At 47.0% G+C, this 22,764-nt stretch overlaps 5 non-coding genes and 4 pseudogenes across 5 annotated transcripts; 1 reads left to right on the forward strand and 8 right to left on the reverse strand.

Annotated features, from left to right (window-relative positions):
* Positions 1-3,009: 3,009 nt before the first annotated feature.
* TRNAI-AAU lies at positions 3,010-3,083 on the reverse strand. The gene has a single exon. It is a non-coding gene; the product is annotated as a tRNA-Ile (tRNA).
* Positions 3,084-4,949: 1,866 nt separating this feature from the next.
* On the reverse strand, positions 4,950-5,053 carry LOC120933945 (annotated as a pseudogene).
* A 268-nt stretch (positions 5,054-5,321) lies between these two features.
* LOC120934149 lies at positions 5,322-5,453 on the reverse strand. The gene has a single exon (XR_005748299.1). It is a non-coding gene; the product is annotated as a U8 small nucleolar RNA (small nucleolar RNA).
* Positions 5,454-9,586: 4,133 nt separating this feature from the next.
* On the reverse strand, positions 9,587-9,660 carry TRNAI-AAU. Its single transcript has one exon. It is a non-coding gene; the product is annotated as a tRNA-Ile (tRNA).
* Positions 9,661-13,492: 3,832 nt separating this feature from the next.
* Positions 13,493-13,621, reverse strand: LOC120933927 (annotated as a pseudogene).
* A 2,433-nt stretch (positions 13,622-16,054) lies between these two features.
* Positions 16,055-16,183, reverse strand: LOC120933936 (annotated as a pseudogene).
* Positions 16,184-16,430: 247 nt separating this feature from the next.
* On the reverse strand, positions 16,431-16,562 carry LOC120934163. The gene has a single exon (XR_005748312.1). It is a non-coding gene; the product is annotated as a U8 small nucleolar RNA (small nucleolar RNA).
* A 3,763-nt stretch (positions 16,563-20,325) lies between these two features.
* On the forward strand, positions 20,326-20,462 carry LOC120933943 (annotated as a pseudogene).
* Positions 20,463-22,194: 1,732 nt separating this feature from the next.
* Positions 22,195-22,268, reverse strand: TRNAI-AAU. Its single transcript has one exon. It is a non-coding gene; the product is annotated as a tRNA-Ile (tRNA).
* Positions 22,269-22,764: the final 496 nt, after the last annotated feature.

A 22,764-nucleotide genomic window follows, 5' to 3' on the forward strand; every position in this document is an offset into this window, starting at 1 on the left:
ACGTCTATGGACATTGCTATGTTTAAGTATTTGGAGCCATCTAGTGACCAAATACTGGTAATGCAGAGAGATGTTTTGTTTTAGTATTTTGGTTGCCTTGGAGACGAGGAGAGACCCAAATACTGGTAATGCAGAGAGATGTTTGGTTGAGAAATTTTGGTTGCCTTGGAGACGAGGAGAGACAGGGGAAAACAATCCTGGTTGTTGGGGCAAGTGATCTGAGGGTGCCTGAGGGACGGTGGCCGGATTGCAGAGACCGAGAGACACTCATCCGAGCATCGGAGAACCGGATCCATCCAGCGGAGCTGAACGGAGCTGACGGAGAAGCAAGTTGCAGTCACAGGACCCTGAACAAAAGTTACTACCCGGAGCTCCGATCCAGTGGGTGAGCGGGTCACGACCCACAGTTTGCTAAGTTTACACGCAGTTAGACTCATATACAGGCCTCACTGGGATTTATAGTTCCACAGAGGAGCAGAGAAACTGACACTGAGAAGGCTTGAGGCCTATCTAATTTGACGTTTCAAGCGATTTTAAAATAGTTGTTGCAGTTACACCAGGAGCATTTTCACTTCAATTTGACTCATCAAAACTGTGGATTACAAATCACTTTAGCTAGCGAAGAAAAGAAGATCCAAGACCAAGTACTTTAAGTGAGATCTCACGCATAGCTAATAAAGTAGGGGGAGCTCCCAGGTATAAAATGTTTATGTATACTGTTTTCAAATAGCTTATGTTTAAATCAATTGTGCTGTCGTCTTACGTTGGGATGACAGCACAATTACTGTAATCACTTCTTTGCATATTTCACAGTAAAATATATCTCTGGTTAAGTATCCAGTTGTTGTGGCGTACTGTTTTTCTCACTCCAAGTGCAGTCAGTGGATCCTGGGGTTATAATACAGGTATTTTGTATTGTCTTACATTGTATTGTATTGCATTGCATCACAGCTGTGCCAAGGGGATTGAGCCAAGTTAGTTAGCACCTGCCTCTAGGGCCAGGCCTTTTGGCTAGGACCAGAGGAATTTTTGTTTCCTGGCCAGAGGGCCGGCCAATGTATAGCACATTGGTCACTTTCCTCACTCTCCCATCTTCCTTCTTCCCCACTTTCCTTTTTTTATTTTCCCCGTGTTTGTCTAGTTTTGTCACTTATTTTTGTTTTTGTTTTTGATTGAGCCAAGTTAGTGGGGTTTATTGGTAGAGTGCAGGCCCAAATTAAACCGGCAGCTCCTTCGGGGGTCAGTGCTACATATACTATGGCTGGTCGGCAAGTGGTTAACTAAAAAAGATATATACCAAACTAAAACAAAACAGATTGGGACTTTACATCTTGTAGAGTTTAATAAATACCCCGGTAAAGTTTTTTAGAGCGGGCAGTCGGCTTTTTAGGGATAATAACCAATGCGGCTAAAAGCCACTCGGCTGTTATCCCAAAGGGAGGGGATGTCTCCCCCTTCCGCCACTCTTCCGGGCCTCCCGTCCCACGGGAGACCTGCTCTGTGCTCTGGCACTGCCGCCAGCTAGAGTAAGACTGAAAGGAAGCCGGAAACTACTTCAATCGTGTCTCCTAGGTGTAAACACAGAAGCGACGTCACAACGTCACTTCCGGTTTACTCGGCTGCCATTGGCACAGTATTCAAAATCGCCCTGTCACCACCTATTACTGTCACAAAGGATGTGACAGCAATAAAAGTGATACAATTTTTTTTTAAAGAAACAATGTAAAAAAAAAAAAAATTTAAAGCGCCACCGTCCTTACGAGCTCGCACATCAAAGAAAACACATGTGTAAGTTGCGCCCGCATATGGAAACGGTGTTCAAATTATACATGTTAGGTATAGCCGAGATCGTCAGTGTGAGAGCAAATTTCCAGATCTCCTCTGTAACTCTAACCGGGTAACCGTCACATTTTTTGTTGAAGCGTCACATATGGAGATTTTTAGGTACAGCAGTTTGTCGCCATTCCACGAGTGTGCGCAATTTGAAAGCATGACATGTTGGGTATACATCATCTTTCACATTACACAAAAAATTGAGCTAACTTTACTGTTTATTTTTATTTTTTTCATTTATGAATGTGCCTTTTTTCCCCAAAAATTGCGTTTGAAAGACCGCTGCGCAAATACCGTGTGACATAAAATATTGCAACGATCGCCATTTTATTCTCTAGAGCAGTGATGGGGAACCTCGGCACCCCAGATGTTTTGGAACTACATTTCCCATGATGCTCATGCACTCTGCAGTGTAGTGGAGCATCATGGGAAACATAGTTCCAAAACATCTGGGGTGCCAAGGTTCGCCATCAGTGCTCTAGAGTCTCTGATCTGCTAAAAAAATATATATGTTTTAGGGTTCTAAGTAATTTTCTAGCAAAAAATCCAGAATTTAACTTGCAAGCAATAGGCTTAGGCATGAAAGGGATTTATGTATCACTACAGTATTGATATAATTTGTACTATAATCCGAGACCCTGATGAAGCGGGTAATCCCATGAAACACGTGGGACGATTTTTAGGATTTCTTAGCCAGGATAACAACACCTTGGACAACCAAATTGTAACTGTGATTTTAACCAGTTTTGTCTTTAACTTTTTAACCTAACTACTTGTATGTGTAAGATAAAATTTTGCTTAATTTTACTTTTAAATCTCTTTGATTTGTGCATTTTTTAAACCCTACAAGGTACATGTAAAGTCCCACTCAGTTGTGTTCTAGTTTGGTATATGTTCTTTATGGGAAGGTACCTTTGTGGGGTGATAATTATCTCACACTCATCCCCCCGGCACCCCTCTACTATATAACTTAAAATGATATTGGAATTGATATTAAGGCAAGTAGTGCATAGGTTGGACTTGACGGACTTGTGTAATTTTTCAACCTCGGCTACTATGTAACTATAAGAAAAAAAATAAAAAACTGCAAACGTATTTGAATTTTGGGTGTAGTTGAACATATTGTTATCAGTCACTAGAAGGTACTGAAAGAAACTTTAACTGTGTCAAAACATATGGCCCGTACAGGGATCGAACCCGCGACCTTGGCGTTATTAGCACCACGCTCTAACCAACTGAGCTAACCGGCCATAGAAGTGGTGGTCTCCAATGTCAATATCAGTGTGAAAAAGCTGTTATTAGATACTCTTTGATCTTTGTTTTAAAGCGGTTGTATACCCGCATTTGTTTTTTTGTTTTTTACACCTGAAAAGTAAAAGCCATAATGAGCTAGTGTGCACCGCATACTAGCTCATTATGAAATACTTACCTTAAAACGAGGTGTAGGGAACTTACCTGGTCCACCCCGAGCGAGATGTCATCTTGCTCCGGTGTGTCTTCCGGGTATCGCTGCTCCATCACTGCTGTGATTGGCTGGAGCGGCGATGTCGTCACGGGAGATTTCATTCCAGCAAGGGCCGGCCACCCTGCGCATTGCAAGGAGAATATCTCCTAAACCGTACAGGTTTAGGAGATATTCTTTATACCTACATGTAAGCCTTATTATAGGCTTACCTGTAGGTAAAAGTCAAAAAGTGGGGTTTACAACCACTTTAAAGGGGTTGTAAAGGTACAATTTTTTTTTTTTTTCTAAATAGCTTCCTTTACCTCAGTACAGTCCTCCTTCACTTACCTCATCCTTCCATTTTGCTTTTAAATGTCCTTATTTCTTCTGAGAAATCCTCACTTCCTGTTCTTCTGTCTGTAACTAGCCAAAGCCCAGGTGCTATAAAACAAAAACAAACACAAACAAAAAAAAAAGTGTGTTCTGGTGCAGTGACCGTGGTATCTTTAAATCAAAGTGACCCTCACTCACAGTGATTCTCAGATACCCCTGGACTGCCACTCCAGGGGCACATGCAATATTCAAGTTTATTTTGCAAAGCAAATATACAAAAATCAAATACTTTTGACAGGGTACATTCTCTGTACTGCGACGCAGCGCATAAATACACTACATATCAATACAGTTGCAAGCATACTATTAAATTACATTCATTCAACCCATTCTGCGGTATGATGCCTGATGTGTTGCGCAGAGTTGTGAAAACCCCGAAACATCACATCGTGCATGACGCCGCATTACCCTGAAAACAGTAGTTCAAAAAAAGCGTGTCAAGAAATGTCAATGTCAGGGGGAAGGGGAAATCTTTAGACGTCCTCTTCCTCCTTAAAGTCCATGAAGGTATAGTCTCTCAGCAGACTGAGGGTCAGTCTGCGACAGTCCTCAATGGACATCCTCTGCCGGTGGTGTACGCGGCGGTTCCTGGCGTACCATAAAGCGTCTTTAAAGCAGCACAGCACCCGCCAGGCACTGTCAATGTCCTCCTGTGAATGAGTTCCACAGAAGAGTCCGTTTAACACACCAAAGTGTGTGATAGCAGTCTGTGGTACAAAGTCTTTAAGTTCAGGTTCCAAGGCCGTCAACAGGCCCTGTGCAAAGGGGCACTCCCAGAAAACATGATATGATGTTTCCTCCTGGATGATGCAAAAGGGGCAGTGCCTGTATCTGCACAGGTTTCTGGCATGCACATGCACCATAGGTTTTTCACTCCAAATCCAACCCCCCGACCAGCCAGTGCAGCCCTCCACCCCTGCCAGCTAGAGAGCCCTTCAAGGTTGTCTTGGGGAGAACTGCCACTCCAGTTTGCAGCCTCCACCAATACTAGCCCTTCCAGACCGTCAACCCGGCGGATTTGCATGGTCTTACCCTATCTACTCTCAGGGCATTACCAGCTCCTCCTACCGTATTGCTGACAGAGATAGCACTTACACCAGCCAGCCAGAAGGCCAGACTAGAACTCGGCAAAAAAGACCAAGACCAAGTGCAGCCACCCATCCTCACCAGGAGCACCCTTCCAGATGGCTCAGACGCAACCATAGGCCGGCCCCCCAGTATCTGTCGGGCAGCTCGGCGTAGTCCCTGCTGAAACCATCCTTCCAGGTGCAATGACGTCATTGGATTGCATCCACCCTCCCCATGTAGGTGCTTCAGCGCTCCTCTGACAACTGATAAGAACAGATACTACACTTGATCTTAACCAAAAGGCCGAGAAGCGATTAGGTGTTACAGAGATTTGCCCTCTCTATATATCCTATTTACCAATAACACATTTTGAGTTGTCCCCAGAACAGGAATTGTGGAGAAATCTTCCAATGGGGACACCAGATCAGATAATAATCCGAGAATCCTGCACTTCCTCTTTTGGTTGTGGAATAGGAAGAAAAGGGAAAACTCTGCAAATGAGCACAAAACTCTGTATCCCATATTATTTTATATAATTATTCTGTTCTTTAACCAATGAAGATGGTGATTGTCAGTGATTAGTATCAGAATTGCACCACCCTGAGTTGTCATTCAAGGCAGTGGGGGAGATTGTGTAATCAGCACTCATCCTCCTCCATTCATCATTTCTGTTTCTCCATAAGGAGGAACAGGTAAGGATTGACCTCACTGACAATACAATGTAACAATCTCACATAACACCCAATATTATGACATCATCACTCAACTCAGGGAGACATTATTACTGATAGGCTTTATTATTTATTATCTTTTTCAAAATAAAAAATTGCCCCTTTTTATACTTTTATGAGTCTATTCCTTCTCATAATATTTAAACTAGGGTTGTCCTGATACCACTTTTTTAAGACCGAGTACAAGTAGCGATACTTTTTTCCAAGTACTCGCCGATACCGAATACGATATATTTTTTTTCAATGTCATGTGGAAGTTTGACAAATGGGGACTGATAGGTGGCACTGACAGGTCACTGGCACTAATAGGCGGCACTTATGGGCACTGACTGGTGACTGGCTCTGATGGGCACTAATAGGTGCCTGGCACTGATAGGTGGCACTTGTGGGCACTGATAGATGGCACTAATTGCACTGATAGGTGGCACTTGTGGGCACTGATAGATGGCACTAATTGCACTGATAGGTAGCACTTGTGGGCACTGATAGATGGCACTAATTGCACTGATAGGTGCCACTTGTGGGCACTGATAGATGGCACTAATTGCACTGATAGGTGGCACTTGTGGGCACTGATTGCACTGACAGGTAGCTGGCACTGAAATGCTGCTAAAATTTACACTGAATTTATAAAAAAAAAAAAAAAATGCTGCAACGCCCATCTTGGTACACCCTGCACTCCGCTGCAGTAAGCAGCAGCAGACATCTTGTTACACCCAGCCCATATAGCTCAGGCTGGGTGTAACAAGATGTCTGCTGCTGCTTACTGCAGCGGAGTGCAGGGTGTACCAATATGAGTGTAGGGACATTCAGCTGCTGACATGTTACACAGACCCCTCCCCCTACAGTGCAGACCCCCTCCCCCTACAATACAGACCTCCCCCTTACAATATAGACCCCCCCCCTACAATAGACACCCCCCTACAATAAAGACACCCCCCCTCCTACAATACAGATCCCCCCACTTCAGACCCGTAATGCTGTGCACCTCGGCAGCTCAGATGACCAGCGGGCGGCATGGCGGTGACAGGGAGGCAGTGACACAAAGGCTGAAGCCTGGCTTTGCGGGGGAGGGGGGGTCCGTCGTCACACCCGAGACCCAGCCGCGGCTCTGACAAATCTCGGCTGTGACTGTCTCACAGTCACACAGCCGAGCAGACCGCAGCCGCCTCCCCCTCCTCTGTGTATACTACAAGTGCTGCACTTCCCTCACAAAGCCAGGCTTCAGCCTGTGTGTCACTGCCTCCCTGTCACCGCCATGCCGCCCACTGTCCTCTTCAGTCGCGGAAGGGGAGAATCGGCCGGACACCCCCCCAGCGTGTGCTGCCCGCCCCCTCTACAGCCAAACTCCGCCTGCACTCCGCCCGCCCTCTCCTACCTTCCCTAGACACTGACTCCTCTCCGGCCACAAAAATGAAAGTATCGGGGAAGCATCCGGAGCATTTGCGCGAGTACAAGTACTCGCGCAAATGCTCTGTATCGGTCCCGATACCAATACTAGTATCGGTATCGGGACAACCCTAATTTAAACTGATCTAATATAAATGACCCAGGATTCCTTTCTCATGATTCCTGTGTTATATTTACATACAGGAAGTGACACTCAAAGAGGGTGCGGTAAAATCTCTTGTTATATCACTTTAACACCTAAAAATTGCCATAATTATCCCCACAATTAAATTATAAAAACTCCACCCAGTGAGAATGAATATTTGCTGTATTTTTCCTAATATGATTATTTCCAATATCATCAGCACCATCTAGTGGCCTTAATGTGTTTTTCTACTGTTTGCCTAAATTCAAATGGAAAAAAAACACTATGGCCCCTAGATGGCGCTGATGATATAGGAACTATGTACATCAGAGACAATACAGCAATTTTTGCTCTGAATATGTGAGTATTTCGTGCATAGAGTCCTACATTTGAGATTCCAAAGACTAATCAAATCAAAGTAGATTTGTTCATCTCATTACAATGCAATATAACGTCAGCTGAGACTTTGATCGTGTGACATCTTTACTCAGCTTGACTATAGTTATGCTTTAAAAACATTAATTAAACATTATTAACCACTTCAGCCCCGGAAGAATTTACCCCCTTCCTGACCAGAGCACTTTTTGCGATTCGGCACTGCATCACTTTAACTGACAATTGCGCGGTCGTGCGGCGTGGTACCCAAACAAATTTGAAGTCCTATTTTTCCACAAATAGAGCTTTCTTTTGGCGGTATTTGATCACCTTTGCGGTTTTATTTTTTTTGCTATAATAAATATCCCCTGTGACGCTATGCGAGGTGCGATACATGATCATAGGTACATTTCACCTCGCATACGTTCTATCATGAGAGACTGAACCGGAATCCATTCCGGGTTTTACAGCCTCTGGGCCTGGCTAGGATTCCGGTCCGGATGTTTGGGTCCACTGGAGTCCACAATCAGCTGGACTTTAAATGTCCAGGAAGAGAGCACAACAGGGCTCTGGCTTGAAACTCAGGAAGGGACCTGAGTGAGGGGAGCGCTGAGTGCTGGACTAAAAAGGTTTGCTTTACTGCATGTTTTGTGGGTGTCAGGGACTAGCCCCACACTGTATAGAGAGGAGATCCTGTTTGTTTAGTTTAGCGCCGGACGGCAAGGATTTAATTTATTGTTTTGTTTATTTTAATCTGCAAACCGTTTATAAATAAAAGCTGGCATCCGCCAGACTTAAAAGAAAGTGCCTGCTTACAGACTGTGATTTCAGAAAAGGTGACCCCCAAGAGCTAATCCCTCACACCCCCTAAAAATAAAAAATAAAAGATTTTTTCCTCAGTTTAGGCCGATATATTTTCTTCTACATATTTTTGGTTAAAACAATCGCAATGAGCGTATATTGTTTGGTTTGCGCAAAAATTATAGTGTCAACAAACTAGGGGATAATTTTATGGCATTTTTATTATTATTATTTTTACTGGCAATGGCGGCGATCTGTGATTTTTTATCGTGACTGCGACATTATGGCGGACATATCGGACACTTTTGATGCTATTTTGGTACCGTTGTCATTTATACAGCGATCGGTGCTATAAAAATGCACTGATTACTGTGTAAATGACACTGGCAGGGAAGGGGTTAAGTGTGTCTGCAGGGGTTATCATGTACTGCAGTGCAGAGCAAGTAGCACACCTATACCAGTGCTTGAAAGGACTTTTGTGGACCTGTTAGGTAGCGATTTGTGTCGCTAAATGCTGTCCCTGCTGGAAACGCCAACCTCGCCCTACACTGACAAAAAGTATATGAATGTATTAGACACCTATATACTAGAGCAAGAAGCACACCTATACCAGTCCTTAAAATGACTTTTGTGGATCTTAAGATAGCTATTTGAAATGATACAGCCTGTCCCTGCTCCAAACACAGCACCCTTTCCCTACACTGACAAACAGCAGAATGTAAGATGGCCGCCAGATCAGGTCTATTTATAAGGTAGGGGTATGTCCATGTGGTGAAATGTCTCAATTGGCTGTCCTGCACCACCTGATGGATGTGTCATAGGTCAAAGTTCTTACCCATGTAACACTGCGGACCACCGCGAACATCGCCAGATGTCCGACGGTTTGGCGGACCGCGAACGATGAAAGTGTAGGCACCAGCCAGGATAACTTGGGCCTACCAGGCAGAAATGCAGCCTTGGGCCAGCATGGCCCCAAGGCTTAATAATCACAAGACACACACCTCGCGCCAGGAGGGCCACGAGGCAAAAGGCCCCGAAAGACCGCGTCTGCCCCTTAAGTATCCCCTCCCAGCATGCACAGCAGGGTCACCACTCCCACTGCACCGCTGCCGAGGAGGGACACCCGATACACCATGGTACACCTGCGTTCCAACATGGGCCTGAAGTGGTAACGCCACCTACAGGCAACAAGGGAAAAATACTACCAGGCAGTACCATAGCCAGAACAGAGGCAAAGTTGTATATAATTCAACAGGTCGGGGCCCAACTATTGACCCAGACACCCCTTGGGAGCAGGGCGCTACAAATGCATTAAGGCAAAAAAAATGCAAATTTGAATGCACAGTGTAGTTGAACATATTGTTTTCAGTCACTAGAAATGACTGAAAGCAACTTTGACAAAACACATGGCCCGTACGGGGATCGAACCCGCGACCTTGGCGTTATTAGCACCACGCTCTAACCAACTGAGCTAACCGGCCACAGCACAGGTGGTTTTCAATCTTCAATGTCAATTTCTCAGTGTGAAAAAGCTGTTATTATATATTCTTTGATCTTTGTTTTAATTACAATTGCTGGAGACAATCGCTGGACCCCGGGATGGCTGAGGCTTTACACAGCCTAGTGAACTGGCTGCATCATTACCTTGATGCACCGTTGGGACAAGGTTTTATCCCCTTCAACAACGTACACCCATTCACGTAGCACAGTTGTACCCCAATATGTGCCTTGCTTGGGCTCCTGCTCCCGGGACCCATTTACTCACCATTACCTTTCTTACTAACAAGACAAATAGGTCCCTCCATATATGTGTCCCCCCTTGGCCACCATGGGGGTTTTGTCTGGCCCCGCCTGCTGTACCCCATCGGCGGACCTGCCTGAGATCTTCTCCTGACGAAGCGGGATAACCCGCGAAACTAGTTGAGATACTGCCTCAACCTTCAACTCATCGCAATGTTTTCCCCTACCGGGGACCTCTGTTTTGGTGTTGTTCGGTTGTGACTATTTTAATTTTGTAATTGTCTGTCATGTTCATGTTTTGTGGAATAAAAACGTATCATTTTTTTACATATTTCTATCTTAATTTGTAATTCTACACCGGTACCGCTATAGTCCTAATTGGCCCCTTTTGCTCCCTCTTGGCTCTTTGGTTCGGGGACCTTAGACCCAAGTACTCTATAATTTAATTACAATTGATAATAAAAGGTAATTTATTTTTATTTTTTGGATGGAGTGGAGAGGGATTAGGTGTTTGCCTTCTCTAAATATCCCTTTAACCAATACAAAAATGTTGAGTTGTCCCCAGCACAGGAATAGAGGAGTAATCTTCTAATGGGGACACCAGCTCAGATGATAATCAGGGAATCCTTCACTTCCTCTTCTAGCTACAGAATAGAAAAATAAGGTAAATCTCCCCAAATGAGAACAAAAATTCTTATGCTTTTAATTCCACCTTATAACTTAATATAATTATTCTGTTCTTTAACCAATGAAGATTGTGATTGTTAGCGATTGGTATCAGAATTACACCACCCTGAGTTGTCATTCAAGGTAGTGGGGGAGATTGTGTAATCAGCACTCATCCTCCTCCATTCATCATTTCTGTTTTTTTTATTTTTATTGAAAAGCCTGTGAAAACACAGGGGAAAATAAAAAAGAAAGTGGGGGAGAAGGAAGATGGGAGAGTGAGAGGAAAGTGACCACCGTGCAATACGATGGCCGGCCCTCCGGCCAGGAATTAAAAATTCCTCTGGTCCTAGCCAAAAGGCTCGGCCCTAGAGGCAGGTGTAAAAAAGGTGGTATGGTGACGTGACCAAGGTGCCAAAAACCAAAAGTGCCGGTAAAAACACTAGTGCAATTACGGCACCTCGTGTTCCTTACACTTTAATGGTGTACACGTGTTCAAACTATTTTTTTGCCTGTTCTGCTGCATTCTGAACCGGGGGGGTGTTGGGCTCATCCCTAGTTGCCAGACATCACATGCGGTTCGCACCACATTGCTGTGCACATCAAATACGATGTCTGTGCAATACAAATTCAGCCCTATGGTTTGTATGGCTGAAATCGCATTGCATTGAAATCGCAGGACCCTTTTTTTTTTGTCCACGCTGGAATCGGATTTTCACACTCATGCGACTCAATTCCATTTGTTTTTACAGGTCGCACTGCCTTCTGTAAACTGATTTGGGCGTGTTACTAACTATATTAAAGCGGTTCTCCACCCTAAAGTGAAGTCGCGCTGATCGGCACCCTCCCCCCCTCCGGTGTCACATTTGACACCTTTCAGGGTGTTCCCCCCATTGTGTGCTGGGAACACTCGGCTCCCAGCACACAGCGGGAGGCAATCGGTGGGCGCAGCGCAACTCGCGCATGCGCCGTAGGGAACCGGGCAGTGAAGCCGGAGCGCTTCACTTCCTGGTTCCCTCAGCGTGGATGGAGGGGGGAGCAGCAGGGTGACGAGCGGTCGCTCGTCCTCTGCTGCGGACGCCGCTGGACTCCAGGACAGGTAAGTGTCCTAATATTAAAAGTCAGCAGCTGCAGTATTTGTAGCTGCTGGCTTTTAATATTTTTTTTGAGCAAACATCCGCTTTAACACGAGAAGCAGCTTGCAGTAAACAGAAATCGCCATGGCACCTCATCACCCCTGTATGAACACAGCTTTACTCAATTTGTTTATCAGTATAATAATTCTGCTATTTAACCAATGAAGATTGTGATTGTCAGTGATTAGTATCAGAATTACACCACCCTGAGTTGTCATTCAAGGCAGTGGGGGAGATTGTGTAATCAGCACTCATCCTCCTCCATTCATCATTTCTGTTATTTTTTTTCTATTGAAAGCCTGTGGCGTGCAAAACACAACCCAAAAACTCCACCCGGTGCAGAAAAAATGTGCACACACACAAAGAGTGATACATAAAAAACTGTGACGGGTGCAAACATCCGAAAAGGGCCCAGCCCTGATCCCCCGGGGCGTTAGGCTCCTGGCAGGGACTGAGGTAATCTGTGGTCCATGCAGCCGAAGCCAACATCCTGGCACTAATCACACATTAGGTGTACACAAAGTGCACCAACAAAAAAAAACAGAAACGTGACAACACGGGGTAAAATAAAAAAGAAAGTGGGGGAGAAGGAAGGTGGGAGATGTGAGTAGAAAGTGACCACCGTGCAATACGATGACCGGCCCTCCGGCCAGGAAACAAAAATTCCCCTGGTCCTAGCCAAAAGGCTCGGCCCTAAAGGCAGGTGGTAAAAAAGTGTATGTGGAAATGTGCCCAAGGTGCCACACTTGTAAGTATCCCTCTTAAAACACTTGTACAAGGTATGGCACCCCTGGACTGCCACTCCAGGGGCTCTTTTGAAAAGCCTGTGGCATGCATAACACAACCCAAAAACTTCACCCGGTGCAGGAAAAAATGTGCACACACATAAAGAGTGAAACACAAAAAAACCCGGCTCTGATCCCCCGGGGCGTTAGGCTCCTGGCAGGGAAAAGAGTGGTCTATGCAGCCAAAGCCACATGGACCCAAGCACCCATCATCCTCAGAGGGACTGCCGAAACAGAGCCCTCCTCGGTGAGGCTCCCCCGAAGGGAGACCCCATAAAAGTAGGCAAACTAAGCCAGAAGGCCATGTCCACCCACTCCCAAGACTTTCAGAGCAGGCCCGAGGACCAGCACCCTACTCATCACACTAAAAGTGCAGTGCACCAAACAAAAAGAAGACAAAAACGTGACAAACAGGGGGTAAAATAAAAAAGAAAGTGGGGGAAAAGGAAGGTGGGAATGGTGAGTGGAAAGTGGTCACCATGCAATATGATGGCCGGCCCTCCGGCCAGGAACAAAAATTCCTCTGGTCCTAGCCAAAAGGCTCGGCCCTAGAGGCAGGTGTCTAAAAGGTGTATGTGGAGATCAGTGACCTAGGTGCCACACGATGAGTGCCCAGCAACGCTCGTGCAATGTATGGCACCCCTGGACTGCCACTCCAGGAGCACTATCTCCACAGGCTTTTCAACCTTCCCTGACCCTCGATCTGGACCGGCAGCACCCTTCCCAGCCAGGAAGGTAGGAGAAGAGGTCGGGGAGAGCCCACCTAAGCAGGCTACTACCCACAACCCCCAACTCTCCGAACTAATTACATTCAGGAAATACTACCCGCCCCTCCCGGCGAAAGGAGGAGCAAGGGTTCTCTCCCGAACAACTGACTGGGGCAGACGCCACCAAATCCAGGCCAGAGGCCAGGGGCCCAGCCCTCCGGCTTCGACCTCATACCTCTCTGTCCAAACCAGAAGGTTTTCACCTCCATGCCAGCAGGCTTAGCGTCCGCCGACTGCCATCCCTTTCCCCCTCGCCAGGTACTGGGGACAGTCAGCATAGCACCACCTACTGGCAACTGATAAGAACAGATACTACACTTGATCTTAGCCAAAAGGCCGAGAAGCGATTATATTATTGGGTGTAATGTGAGGTTCGAGGCTCGATGGTCACTTTCCTTGCAGTCCCCCTGAACCTCCACTGCCTAGTTTGACTTTGTGATGTCACACGTTCCTTCAGACGGTTGCAGCACAGCCACGCCCGACATGTTTCATCATGTAGACTTAATCATGAGATTGGCTGTGCGATTCGGGATCCCACACAGTATGGTTATTCTGTTGTTAAACCATTAAAGAGTGTGATTGTCAGTGATTAGTATCAGAACTACACCACCCTGAGTTGTCATTCAAGGCAATATTTAAGTTTATTTTGCAAAGCAAATATACAAAAATCAAATACTTTCAACAGGGTACATTCTCTGTACTGCGACGCAGCGCATAAATACACTACATATCAATACAGTTGCAAGCATACAATTAAATTACATTCATTCAACCCATTCTGCGGTATGATGCCTGATGTGTTGCGCAGAGTTGTGAAAACCCCGAAACATCACATCGTGCATGACGCCGCATTACCCTGAAAACAGTAGTTCAAAAAAGCGTGTCAAGAAATGTCAATGTCAGGGGGAAGGGGAAATCTTCAGACGTCCTCTTCCTCCTTAAAGTCCATGAAGGTATAGTCTCTCAGCAGACTGAAGATCAGTCTGCGACAGTCCTCGATGGACATCCTCTGCCGGTGGTGTACGCGGCGGTTCCTGGCGTACCATAAAGCGTCTTTAAAGCAACACAGCACCCGCCAGGCACTGTCAATGTCCTCCTGTGAATGAGTTCCACAGAAGAGTCCGTTTAACACACCAAAGTGTGTAATAGCAGTCTGTGGTACAAAGTCTTTAAGTTCTGGTTCCAAGGCCGTCAACAGGCCCTGTGCAAAGGGGCACTCCCAGAAAACATGATAAGATGTTTCCTCCTGGATGATGCAAAAGGGGCAGTGCCTGTATCTGCACAGGTTTTCATGCAATGTATGGCACCCCTGGACTGTCTTTTTTTTTTTTTGAAAAGCCTATGGCGTGTGAACACACCCAAAAAACTCCACCCGGTGCAGAAAAAATGTGCACACACATAAAGAGTGTTCACAAAAACGTGCAGACGGGTGAAACGTCAAGTGGTCCTCCTGTGAAGAGGGACCCAAACCCTGATCCCCCGGGGCGTTAGGCTCCAGACGGGGACTGAGGTACTGTGGTCCGAGCAACCGAAGCCGACACGGACCCAACTTCCTCGGAGGGACTGCCGAAACAGAACCCTCCCAGTACTAGGTGGGGCTCCCCCGAAGGGAGACCCCATGAGAGCAGGCGAACTAAGCCAGAAGGCCATGTCCACCCACTCCCAAGACGTTCAGGGCTGGCCCGAGGACCCGCACCCTACTAATCACACAGTGACAAAACGTGCACAACAAAAAAAGACAAAAAAGTGACAAACACAGGCTTAAATAAAATAAAGTGGGGGAAGGGATAGTGGAGAGGAGAGTGAAAGAAGTGGCCATTGTGGTGAAACAATGACCAGGCCCTCCGGCCAGGAATAAAAAATTCCTCCGGTCCTAGCCAAAAGGCCCGGCCCAGGAGGCAGGTGCTAAAAAAAGCGTGTATCTGGTGCAGTGACCGTGGTATCTTAAATCAATGTGTCCCTCACACACAGTGATCTTCAGATACCCCTGGACTGCCACTCCAGGGGCACATGCACCATAGGCTTTTCGTTCCATATCCGACCCCCCAGTGCAGCCCTCCACCCCTGCCAGCCAACCCGGCGGATTTGCATGGCTCTACCCCGTCGTACCACAGGGCATTACCAGCTCCTCCAACCGGATCGCTGACAGAGATAGCACTTACACCAGCCAGCCAGAAGGCCAGACTAGAACTCGGCAAAAAGACCAAGACCAAGCGCAGCACCCATCCTCACCAGAAGCACCCTTCCCGATGGCTCAGACTCAACCATGGGCCGGCCCCCAGTATTCTGTCGGGCAGCACAGCGTAGTCCCTGCTGAAACCATCCTTCAAGGTGCAATGACGCCATTGGATTGCATCCACCCTCCCCATGTAGGAGGTGCTTCAGCGCTCCGCTGACAACTGATAAGGACAGATACTTCACCCAGTCCCAGCCAAACTGTCACTGTCACTCCAGGAGCACTATCTCCACAGGCTTTTCAACCTTCCCTAACCCCCGGTCCGGCCCGGCAGCACCCTTCCCAGCCAGGAAGGTAGGAGAAGAGGTCGGGGAGAGCAAACCTAAGCAGGCTACTACCTACAACCCCCAACTCTCCGAACTAATTACATTCAGGAAATACTACCCGCCCCTCCCGGCGAAAGGAGGAGCAAGGGTTCTCTCCCGAACAACTGACTGGGGCAGACACCACCAAATCCAGGCCAGAGGCCAGGGGCCCAGCCCTCTGGCTTCGACCTCATGCCTCTCTGTCCAAACCAGAAGGTTTTCACCTCCATGCCAACAGGCTTAGCGTCCGCCGACTGCCATCCCTTTCCCCCTCGCCAGGTACTGGGGACAGTCAGCATAGCACCACCTACTGGCAACTGATAAGAACAGATACTACACTTGATCTTAGCCAAAAGGCAGAGAAGCGATTATATTATTGGGTGTAATGTGAGGTTCGAGGCTCGATGGTCACTTTCCTTGCAGTCCCCCTGAACCTCCACTGCCTAGTTTGACTTTGTGATGTCACACGTTCCTTCAGACGGTTGCAGCACAGCCACACCCCGACATGTTTCATCGTGTAGACTTAATCATGAGATTGGCTGTGCAATTCGGGATCCCACACAGTATGGTTATTCTGTTGTTAAACCATTAAAGAGTGTGATTGTCAGTGATTAGTATCAGAACTACACCACCCTGAGTTGTCATTCAAGGCAGTGGGGGAGATTGTGTAATCAGCACTCATCCTCCTCCATTCATCATTTCTGTTTCTCCCTAAGGAGGAACAGGTAAGGATTGACCTCACTGACAATACAATGTAACGATCTCACATAACACCCAATATTATAGCATCATCACTCAACTCAGGGAGACATTATTACTGATAGGTTCTATTTTTTATTCTCTTTTTAAAAATAAATAACTTCCTTTTTTTACACTTTTATGAGTCTATTCCTATTAATAAAATTCAAACTAATCTAGTATAAATGACCCAGAATTCCTTTCCCATGGTTCCTGTGTGATATTTGCATACAGGAAGTGACACGCAAGATGATGAGGCCAAATTGCTTGTTATATTACTTTTACCCCTAAAAATGTCCCCCCCCCCCCAAATAAATATGACACTAAGGAGTCTATGTATAAAAACTCCACACAGTGAGAATAAAAAATTTGCTGTGTTTTCCCCAATATGATTATCTCCAATATCATCAGCGCCATCTAGTGGTCGTAATGTGTTTTTCTACTGTTTGGCCAATTTCTAGGTGAAAAAAGCACTATGGCCACTAGACGGCACTGATGATATAGGAACTGTGTACATCAGAGAAAATACAGCAATTTTTGCTCTGAATATGTGAATATTTTATACAAAGGTTCCTTCATTTGAGATTCCCAAGACTAATCAAACCAAGTAGATTTGTTCATCTCATTACAATGCAATATAGAGTCAGCTGAGACTTTGATCGTGTGGCATCTTGACTGCAGTCATGCTTTAAAAACATTATTTAAAAAAATGTAATTGCTTGTATTAATATTACTTCATTAAAAAGGAAGTAAACCCTCAAACATAAAAAAAAAACCTGCAAGAGAAAGTCATAATGACTAGCTCATTATGATTGACTTACCTGAGATCGAAGCCCCCGAAGTTCTCCTCGGTCCCCTCTGCCGCCGCCATCATGTCTTCCTTGTATCGCCGCTCCGGCACTGTGACTGGCCGGAGCGGCAATGACGTCACTCCCGCACATGCGCAGGATTGCGGCATCAACCCAACATTCACAAAAACGGCACGCTCACTGCGCCTGTAACGTTGTCAATGGCATGCGCAGTAGACATCGGTGCAGTCCTTACTGCAAATATCTCCTTAACCATGTAGGTCTCGGAGATATTTCTTGCACCTACAGGTAAGCCTTAATCTAGGCTTACCTGTAGGTGCAAGTTGTAAGGAGGGGTTTACAACCACTTTAATGTATTGTATTAATTTTACTTACTACACAAATCTCTGCTTTTATACATTTAAATCTGATGTCCAGAACTAAAAAAATAAAATACCCTTTCAGTGCCCCTCACTGCAAAGGTTAACAATTGAGCAGTGGTGTCAGTGGGAAGAATAGTGCCCCATCATTGGTGTCAGTGGGAGGAATGGTACCCCATCATTGGTCTCAGTGAGAGAAATAGTGCCCCATCATTGGTGTCAATGGGAGGAATAGTGCCCCATCATTGATGTTAGTGGAAGGAATATCACTCCATCATTGGTGTCAGTGGGAGGAAAAGTGTCGCCTGATTGGTGTCAGTGGGAGGAAAAGTGCCCCCTCATTGGTGTCAGTGGGAGGAATAGTTTCCCTTCATTGCTGTGGGTTGTAGGAATAGTGCTCTAAGGGCCAAATAAAGGCAAGCAAAGGACTGGGACTAAAAAATGCTGTTACAGATACAGCCAGGCATTTAGCATTTTCAGAAGGAAGGCTGTAATAGCAGCCCCTCCCATACGTCTCTAATGACAGAGTCACTTTAACGTAAAGTAATATTAAAGCGGGGGTTCACCCAAAAAAAAAAAATTTAACATTACATTCAGGCGAGTTGTTAGAATGACAATCGCCTGTTTTTTTTAAATCCTTGCCGTACATACCTTTTTATATATGAATGTTCACCGCGGCTTCCGGGTATAATCTGCGGGACTGGGCATTCCTAATTGATTGACATGCTTCCGACCGGCGCATACAGCGCGTCACGAGTTGCCAAAAGAAGCCGGACTGCGAGTCGGCTCTGTACGGCGCCTGCGCACCGACGTTCGGCTTCTTTCGGCAACTCGTGGCACTCAGTCCCGCAGATTATACCCGGAAGCCGTGGTGAACATATATATATAAAACAGTATGTATGGCAAGGATTAAAAAAAAAATGGGTGAACCCCCGCTTTAAAGAGACATTAAAAGAGTACATATGCACATATAGGGGGCACATATGCGCCCCTTATACCCCTTAAAGCAGTCGCCGTACAGCTACAGCAATTCTCACAGGGGAGCCAACCTGATGCTGTATAACGATGGCGGCTGGTCAGTAAGTAGTGAGGAATTTTTTTTTTTTGCTTTAATACAAAGAATGCATTAAAGTGGTTGTAAAGGTAAATTTTTTTTTTTTTAAATAACAAATACTTACCTCCACTGTGCAGTTAGTTTTGCACAAAGTGGCCCCGATCCTCGTCTTTTGGGGTCCCACGGTGACTGTCTCAGCTCCTCCCCGCAATAGATAACCCCCTCTGAAAAGCTCTCTCCCGAGGGGGTTATCTTGTGGACATGCTCCCGTGTCATACACTCGGTGTCCATAGACGCTAAGTGTATGAATCTGTCCCACCACCCGGTGGCCGCATCATTGAATTTGATTGACAGCAGCGGGAGCCAATGGCTGCGCTTCTATCAATCTATCCAATCAATGCTGAGACTCCGTGGAGAAGAGGACACCGGGGACGAGCCGAGCAGGTGAACGGGCTCAAGTAAGTAAAACAGGGGGGTTGGGGGCCTGTGATTGCCAGGTGTTTTTTCATCTTAATGCATAGGATTAAAGGTACATGTTTTTTCACCTTAATGCATTCTATGCATTAAGGTGAAAAAACATGTAGCGCCTGTGTACTTTTCAGTACAGGTGCTATGGTTAAATTGAGTTGGGGAATGGTAGAGTTATTTGCTCCCATTCACTTTGATTTGCTAAATTCGGCTGTCGCCAATCCTGAACTGTTCTCTGGGTCATTCTGTTCTCCAGAGATGCCGTTTCATCTCTGGACAGTAGGTGGCGCCAAAGGGGTCCGGGCGGAGCCGCCTCTCTCCAGCAGCCAATTAGAGGAGTTTTCCCTTGCGGAGGCCATTGCTCAGGGTACTTCGCGAGTTCCTGGTTCCGGGTGCGCACATCACAGGCCCGAAATGGCCTACCAGGCCGGAGCGCACGTGCTACGCGGAGTTCCTGACTCTGGGCCCTCATGGCCCGGAGCATCTGATGCTGTACAGGGGCCCCAGTGACTCACTGGGTCCCCCATGTCTATTGAGAAGATCCCAAGCGAGTTGTGCTGTTCGGTTGGGGATCGGTCTGAGGTGAACCCGGAGGCAGGTGATCCAACGGGACTTGAACGAACCATCGGGGATCTGGGTACCGGACACTGACAGGTTGTATGCAGCAAACTGTCAGTGTCCCCAAGTGATATACTGGGAGGATTCGCTCTATCATCCAAACGTTCAAGCACTAGGCCTGTGGCAGAGGTCTCATCTAAAAACCTTAATGCCATCAGAGCCAAGTCTGTGGCAGAGACTTGTTCCTTCCCAGAAGTTCTAAGTGGCGCTCTGGCTGCCAGGCCTGTGAGAGAGGTCTGTCTGGGGGCACTTTACCCACTCCGGCTGGAGTGGCGACGAGGAAAGAGTTACTATCAAAAGCAGGACTGCTTTTGCTTATCTATCGCCTGTATCTGCAAAGTTTATTCTTTCAACAATCTTTCCTAAACCTTGAAGGGCTCTCTAGCAGGCAGGGGTGGAGGGCTGCACTGGCTGGTCGGGGGGCTAGATTTGGAAGGAAAAGCCTATGGTGCATGTGCCCCTGGAGTCGCTTCTCGGCCTTTTGGCTAAGATCAAGTGTAGTATCTGTTCTTATCAGTTGCCAATAGGTGGTGCTAAGCTGACTGTCCCCGGTACCCTGTGGCAGGGGGAAAGGGATGGCAGTCGGCGGACGCTAAGCCTATTGGCGTGGAGGTGGAAGCCTTCTGATCGGGACAGAGAGGCATGAGGTCGAAGCCAAGAGGCCGGGTCCCTGGCCGTTGGCCTGGATTTGGTGGTATCTGCCCCAGTCAGTTGTTCTGGAGGGAACCCTTGCTTCTCCTTTAACCGGGAAGGAGCGGGTAGTACTTCCAGAATGTGATTAGGTGGGAGAGATAGGGGTTGTGGGTAGAGTCTGCGTCAGTAGGCTCTCCCCAGCCTCTTCTCCCACCTTCCTGGCTGGGAAGGGTGCTGCCGGTCCGGACCGGGGGCTAGGGACCGTTGAAAAGCCCGTGGAGATTGTGCCCCTAGAGTGGCAGTCCAGGGGTGCCATACATTGCACGAGTGTTTGAGGGGCACTCATCGTGTGGCACCTTCAGGTCACTGATCTCCACAACACACTTTTCACACCTGCCGCTTGGGCCGGGCCTTTTGGCTAGGACCAGTTGAATTTTTATCCTGGCCGGAGGGCCGGCCAATGTATTTCACATTGGTCACTTTCCTCACTCTCCCATCTTCCTTTTCCCCACTTTCTTTTATTATTTTTCCCCGTGTTCTGTTTTGTTTGTCACTCTTTTTGTTGGTGCTTGCACTTTATGTGTGGCGAGTAGGGTGCTGGTCCTCGGGCCGGTCTCTGAAAGTCTTGGGAGTTGGTGGACTCGGCTTTCTGGTTAGGTTCACCGGTTCTCATGGGGTCTCCCTTCGGGGGAGCCTCACCGAGGAGGGTTCTGTTTCGGCAGTCCCTCCGAGGATGTTGGGTCCTTGTGGCTTCGGCTGCTTGGACCAAGATGGGTCCATATGGCTTCGGCTGTATGGACCACAGTAACTCTTTTCCCTGTCAGGAGCCTAACGCCCCGGGGGATCAGAGACGGGTCCTTTTCGGAGGACCACTGACGATGCACCCGTCGCAGTTTTTTGTGATGTCACTCTTTAGGTGTGTGCACATTTTTCCCTGCACCGGGTGGAGTTTTTGGGTTGTGTTTTGCACGCCACAGGCTTTTCAACACCTTGAGTTGACTGTTGGTCGTGTTGGACCAGAAATAAAGCATTGAAAAATGTCAACCAACTGTCTGGACATTCCGTCACTGCTCTCACAACCATCAACACCCCTAGACACATCACAGAGGTAACTTAAATACGCTGATCCCAAATCTAATCAGCGGCTCCTCCGGGGGTAGCGCTACAAACATCAGAGGATTATCGCCCCCCCCCTCTGAGCCCCCATTTACTGACCTGACCCCTCAAAAGTCCTGCCCCGTGAAAGCGCTGGGTTTCTCTGCTCATTCATTGGTTGATTGATAGCCATTGGCTCCCACAGCTATCAATAAAATCAATGACGCGGCGTGCCGGGGGGCTAGGCCGAGTGATACAGTCGGTGGCTATGGCCGCAGGCTGTATGACAGGAGAGCGCCCGCAAAAACTAACCCCCATGGGAGAGAGCTCTCATAAGGGGGGTTAGTTCTTGCAGGGAGGAGCCGAGACAGCCGCCGAGGGACCCCAGAAGACCAGGATCGGGACCACTCTGTGCAAAAACGAGCTGCACAGTGGAGGTAAGTATTAACATGTTTGTTATTTAAAAAAAAAAAGGGGAACCTTAAGGTGAAAAAACACAAACCTTTTTAGGTTAAAAAAAACCTGCAAATGTATTGGAATGTACAGTGAAGGAGAACATATTGTTATATGTAAGTCCCCAGAAGTTACTGGACTGTGTGAAAAACATGGCCCGTACGGGGATCGAACCCGCGACCTTGGCGTTATTAGCACCACGCTCTAACCAACTGAGCTAACCGGCCAGTGTAAAAGGGTGTCAAAAAGTCGTCTGGTGTTTGTTTTTAATTGTAATCTATATAGTTCATATAGCAAACATATAGGCATACCCTACTTTAAAGCGGGGGTTCACCCAAAAAAACATTTTTTAACATGACATTCAGCCGAGTTGTCAGAATAACAATCGGCTGTTTTTTTTTTTATTTCGGTGCCGTACATACCGTATTTTCACCGCCGCTTCCAGGTATGTAAGCTGCGGGACTGGGCGTTCCTAATTGATTGACATCCTTTCGACCGGCGCATACAGCGCGTCACGAGTTGCCGAAAGAAGCTGAACGTCGGTGCGCAGGCGCCGTATAGAGCGGACTCGCAGTCCGGCTTCTTTCGGCAACTCGTGACGCGCTGTATGCGCCGGTCGGAAGGATGTCAATCAATTAGGAACGCCCAGTCCCGCAGCTTACATACCCGGAAGCGGCGGTGAAAATACGGTATGTACGGCACAGAAATAAAAAAAAACAGCTG

Source organism: Rana temporaria, chromosome 3 (assembly GCF_905171775.1).
Source record: "Rana temporaria chromosome 3, aRanTem1.1, whole genome shotgun sequence".
NCBI lineage: Eukaryota > Metazoa > Chordata > Amphibia > Anura > Ranidae > Rana > Rana temporaria.